Here is a 6,235-nt window from a genome sequence, read left to right as displayed (position 1 = left end):
CCTTCTCTGTAAAGGGAAGCATTTCTGCAGAAATTTACAAAGGCAGAAGCCCAGCTCTTACCTGTCCTAGTTTCAAAAATTGATTTTATTTCCCCACTGTCAAACAGTGGTGCTGGAACAATTTTTAGGGTGGGGATGCTGAGTCACGCCCCCTCCCTTACACCTGTTTCATGCCTCTCCACTGGTTGCCGACTCCTGGACCAGACCAATTAGATGCCATGCACGTCGATAGCATCCAGTCCATGTGGTCTGGGAGCATTGGCAATTCTAGCCCCGCACCGCCCCCAGGATGCAGCCACAACGGGGGTTTGACTACTGAGCTCTGGACTGAAGCTAGGAATACAGCCCCAGGCTAGCGCCAGGACCCCAGGCGTCAATGAAACCCCCAAGTGTGATGGCCTAGACCCCAGAGCTGGCAGGGCATGTTGGCTGAGGACCCTGCAGGGCCAACAGATGATAGGACCCCAAGGGCCAGCAGAGCCTGTGAGACTGGAGGGCCGCAGCGAAGCCAGGGGAGCCAGCAGAATCCTGTGGGGGCCGTCCAGAGGCTGAGACCCAGGATGGTGAAGCCAGCAGCAGAGACAGCCCACAGGCATGGGGAAATTGGGAGCAAAATCTGGGGGTGCTGCAGCACCCCGCACACCCCACACACCTCTACTTCCCATGCCTAGCATGTCCAGCTGCTAAAGAGGTTTGATTTCTTGGTTGCCAGCAGAGGGAGCTTAGCTTCTACAAATGGACAGAAAACCTCCTGACAAACATTACAATCCAGTTAGGGCTGGGGCCGGCAATCTGCGCCCATCGGGGTTCTAGGTGTGGCCCGCGAGACATTTTGTTTACAGTTGCCCACAAGTAGGGGCGCCAGATTCCGCTGGTTTGTGTCCACACAGCTTTTTTTATAGCGGTACTACGAGAATGACATGTTTATAAAGGAAGGGCACGTGAAGTGAAGTGCCTGCTGATTACACACAACATTGAGTGTGAGAGCCGGGCACTCCCTCTGTATCCAATCAAAGCGCTGCTACGGTGCAGACGGCACCTACTAGATATGCAAGCGCAGTTAGCAAAATTACCCTGTCCCAGGAGACATCTTGGTTACGACAATCTCACGGCCCACTGAGATGAAGGCCCATGCGGTCCACTCTCTAGCCTAGGTTGCCCATCCCTGATTTAGGATAAGCAGATGCTTATCCTAAATCAACAAAGCTGATAGTACTGTACAAACAAATCTTACAGAGCCAAATTCATCCTAGGTGTCGTTCCACTGGCTTCAGTGGCTAAGGCTATCAGATTTATAATGTCCCACTACAAGATATTATGTTACATGATTTGGTGAAGCTGTGTCATGATCCTATCACATATTGATCCAGTCTTGTGACACAGATCTCATGCACAATAGAAAGTTGTACCCTTTAATAAACCCCTGTAGTCAAAGCAATAAAACCCTCTTCATGTGGATTCAGTATAAAGGACCTTTACACCAGTATAGCAACTCTGCCTAAACTACAGCTTGCACCAGTATAAATCACACCCCTAAAGGTACATCTAGACCAGTGGTCCCCAATCTTTCAGGGTTGCCGGGCACCTGGGGGCGGGGCCACTCACGCACCGTGCATCAGGGGGTGGGGCTGCCCATGTGCCACACACCCGGGGCCGGCACCATGTATGTGCCGTGCTTCCGGGGCAGGGGCCGCCCATGCACCATGCACCCGGGGCCGGCACCACACATGTGCTGCGTACTGAGGGCGGGGCCGGCCCAGATCATTCAGCGTGCGCACATAAATGCCCCAGCGGGTGTCATGGCGCCCGCGGGCACTGCGCTAGGGACCACTGGTCTAGACTGAGGTGCTAGGATAGCTATTTCAAAGTAGATTTCAAAACAATGGGCTCGCTATTCCAATAATCCTGTAACCCTCATCCCACCAGGGTTATAATCATAGAATCATAAAACACTAGAACTGGAAGGGACCTCAAGAAATCATCGAGTCCAGTCCCCTGCCCACACGGCAGGACCCAGTATCATCTAGTCCATGCCTGATAGATGCCTATCTAACCTGCTCTTAAATATCTCCAGTGATGGAGATTCCACAACCTCCCTCGGCAACTTATTCCAGTGTTTAACCACCCTGGCTGTGTCTACATTGGCCCCTATTCCGTAATAGGGATGCTAATGTAGCACTTTGGAATAGGCAAATCCGCGGGGGATTTAAATATCCCCCGCAGGATTTGCATTTTCATGGCTGCCGCTTTTTTCCGGCTTGTAGATAAGCCGGAGAAAAGCGCCAGTCTGGACGCGATCCTCCGGAAAATAAGCTCTTTTCCGGAGGATCTCTTATTCCTACTCCAATTGAGGCCTAATCGGCGCAGAGTAGAGCGGAAGAATGACTTGCTCACAACACTCCTGTTAATGTATCTCAGAATCGTGTTTGCTTTTTTTGCAACAGCGTCACACTGTTGACTCATATGTAGCTTGTGGTCCTTTATGACCCCTATATCCCTTTCTGCAGTACTCCTTCCTAGACAGTCATTTCCCATTCTGTATGTGTGAAACGGATTGTTCCTTCCTAAGCGGACCACTTTGCATTTGTCCTTATTCAACTTTATCCTATCTGAGAAACTTCAGACAATTTCTCCAATTTGTCCAGGTCATTTTGAATTATGACCCTACCCTCCAAAGCAGTTGTTACCCCTCCCAGTTTCGTATCATCTGCAAACTTAATAATCATACTCTCTATGCCAGTATCTAAATCATTGATGAAGATATTGAACAGTACCGGTCCCAAAACAGATCTCTGCGGAACCCTACTTGTTATGCCCTTCCAGCAGGATTGTTAACCGTTAATAACTACTCTCTGATAATGGTTATCCAGCCAGTTATGCACCCACCTTATAGTGGCCCCATCTAAGTTGTATTTGCCTAGTTTATTGATAAGAAGATCATGCGAGACCGTATCAAACGCCTTACTAAAGTCTAGGTATACCACATCCACCTCTGCTCCCATATCCACAAGACTCGTTATCCTATCAAAGAAAGCTATCAGATTGGTTTGGCATGATTTGTTCTTTACAAATCCATGCTGGCTGTTCCCTATCACCTTGCCACTTTCCAAGTATTTACAGATGATTTCCTTAATTACTTGCTCCATTATCTTCCCTGGCATAGAAGTTAAACTAACTGGTCTGTAGTTTCCTGGGTTGTTCTTATTTCCCTTTTTATAGATGGGCACTATATTTGCCCTTTTCCAGTCCACTGGAATCTCTCCTGCCTTCTACAACGCTGCTCAGTCCTTTTGGTGCCCAGAAGGGAAGGTCCAGAGAAAGAGACAACCTAGAGTCAGAGCTGCAAACTCGCTTTGTTTTCTCCACTAGGACAGGATGTTCTAGCAATCGGAGGGGTGGCCGGGTTAGTCTGTAACTTTAAAAACAACGCGTAGTCCTGGGGGACCTTGGAGACTAACCAAAATATATATAGTATCATGAGCTTTCTGGGTTCCCCTTTTTTTCCACTCCAGCTCATCTGAGGAAGTGAGTTTTGCCCACGAAAGCCCACGATATGGTATATATATTGTTAGTCTCCAAAGTGCCACAGGACTACGCGTTGTTTTTAGAAACAGAAGGACTCTTTGCACACCGATGGCAGTGACCTGGAGACATTTCTCGCTGGATTTCTGCTACAGGAGCAGAGCAAATCAATCGTTGCTTCTGACTTTTCCCACCAGATGAATTATGATTTTCACTGCATTCAGGATTGAGGCTGCTGTTACAAATAACCCAGCTAGGCTGACGGCCTGGTAAGGATCCAGTCTGTTCCCTGGGATCTGTTTTCTCGATGGTTCTGCCTCTGCACTCTTCACAATTGCTGATGCCATGCTCCAAAGCACTCAGGAGGGCATAATCCGTGTCATTTCTTCATAGCTATGAGCCAGGATCCTGTGATATGCTTTGTTGTGGTGTCTATGTTATATCTAGCCCATGTGTTCCATGTGCTTTGGAGTGCTGGTGAGAGCCCCCTGTCCATGCAACTTGTGTCACTTGGTGGGGTGTTTTTTTCACACCTCCGAATGACATAGACTTTAAGGTCAGAAGGGACCATTATGATCATCTAGTCTGACCCCCTGAACAATGCAGGACACAGAATCTCACCCACCCCTCCTAGAATAATCCTCTCACCTATATCTCAGATATTGAAGCCTTCAAATAGTTTGAAGACCCCAAGATGCAGAGAATCCTCCAGCTGTGATCCGTGCCCCATGCTACAGAGGAAGGCGAAAAACCTCCAAGGCCTCTGCCAATCTACCCTGGAGGAAAATTCCTTCCCCACCCCAAATATGGCGATCAGCTAAACCCTGAGCATATGGGCAAGACTCACCAGCCAGATACCCAGAAAGTTCTCTATAGTAACTCCTATCATCCTTACACCGGGGGCGGGCAACCTAAAGCCCATGGGCCAGATGTCGCCTACGGCTCGCCTGGATTTGGCCCCCACCAGCCTGCTCTGTACTCACACCAGGGAATGGGACGGAGCAGGGAGGCTAACCCCGCAGCACCTGGCACTCTGGACTGGAAGCGGGGCTGTGGCTCTAGGGCTTACCCCACTCCGCTCGGTGCTCTGGCTGGGGAGTGGGGCCAAGGTGTGGGGGCTTAACCCTCACCCCATCGTTGCCTACTCAGCTGACATTGGAGCCCCCCAAGCGGGCTCTTCTGGCTACACCACTGCCTTCGATTAATTCCACCCCCACCGCAAGCTCTCTGGTGACTTCAATGGGACCGCTCCACGTAGGACGCCCTGCTCACAGCTGTGCGTGCTTGTAAGATTAAACGCTCAGCCTGCAAGCCGTGGTGCAGCATCTCTCTCGGCGTGGAGCATTGCAAAGCCCCATGCGCACCGGCAGGGCTGTCTAAGCCACGAATAATCAGCACAGCAAGTGTTTGCTACGTAGGTGCCCAAAGCCAGCAATGAAAGCACGAAGCAGTGGGGAGAATTCTTCAAAAGGGACTGGGAAAAAAGTCCACAGTATCAGTGTGATGGGTTGGATCACAGAGGTTCCTTGGGACTGTCACCCGCTGTGCTGATCATACCACTGAACCTACCTACCTGCTCTCTGGGGTGCCCCACTAACCCTTCCTTCTGTGCCAGAAGCTCCAGTCTCTCCCAGCAAAGGCACAGAGTTGAGCTAACAGCCCCCCAGCAGAGCAACATAAACACTGAACCAGCTCAGCTCTGAGTGGGCTCAATTATTAGGACTTAATAGCACCCAGGAGCACGACCCTCAAAAGGGACCGAACCCCCAAATAAATGCATCTTACTCCATAGACAAGTCTTACACAAAACTCATCAGGTTTGCTTTCTTTAGGAATGAAAGAGAGAGATGTGCAGTATGTTTAATTAAGTATGGATTTAAGTGATTGCAAGTGAAAGCAGACAGATCAAAGTAGGTTACTAAGCCAAAATAAACAAAACACGCCAGCTAAGCCTAATACAAGGGAGATTCTTACAAATCTATTTCTCAACCCTCTGCCTGTTCCAGACACATTTCTGGCAGTGCTGATCTTTTCGCTGGCCTGGGTCTAACAGCTTCTTGTGTATTCTCTTAGGGTACATCTACACTGCAACACTATTTCAAAATACCTAGCACTATTCCGAAATAACTTAGTCCGCGTCTACACAGCAGGCAGTTATTTCAAAATAGTGTCAAAATACCGTCAAGCTGGAGGACTTCTGACTCCGACTCCTGTAACCCTCGCTGTACGAGGAGTAAGGGAAGTCGGAGGAAGAGTGCTTTATTTCAAAATAAGTGCTGTGAAGAGGCTCCTTATTTTGAAATAAGCTATTTCGAAATAAGATACGCAATTGACATAGCTCAATTTGCGTAGCTTATTTTGAATTAAGCCCTGCTGTGCAGACACACTCTTAGGATGGAAGGCAGTTTTCAAAAGCCAGCTGAAGACAATGTTGATTGTTTCCCATTCCTTAAAGAGAATTTCCACAGGACGGGAACCTTTTGTTTAACGCTTCCCATCCCCAGCTTCAAAATGGATTCTGGCATTAGGCGGCTTGGTCACATGACTTTGTAGGACCACCTATGGTTTGGGCTTACAGGAAAAACAAAACTCTTTACAGATCATTGTCTTGAGCACTGGGCTGTTAAGCCCCTTAAGAACCACTAATGCCTCTCACTAGAACCTGTAGATGAATAAGCAGATTTACACTTATTTTGAACTTCACAATCAAGAA

This window comes from Pelodiscus sinensis, chromosome 21 (genome assembly GCF_049634645.1).
Source record: "Pelodiscus sinensis isolate JC-2024 chromosome 21, ASM4963464v1, whole genome shotgun sequence".
Classification (NCBI taxonomy): Eukaryota; Metazoa; Chordata; order Testudines; family Trionychidae; genus Pelodiscus; species Pelodiscus sinensis.
This window is presented reverse-complemented; position numbering follows the sequence as displayed.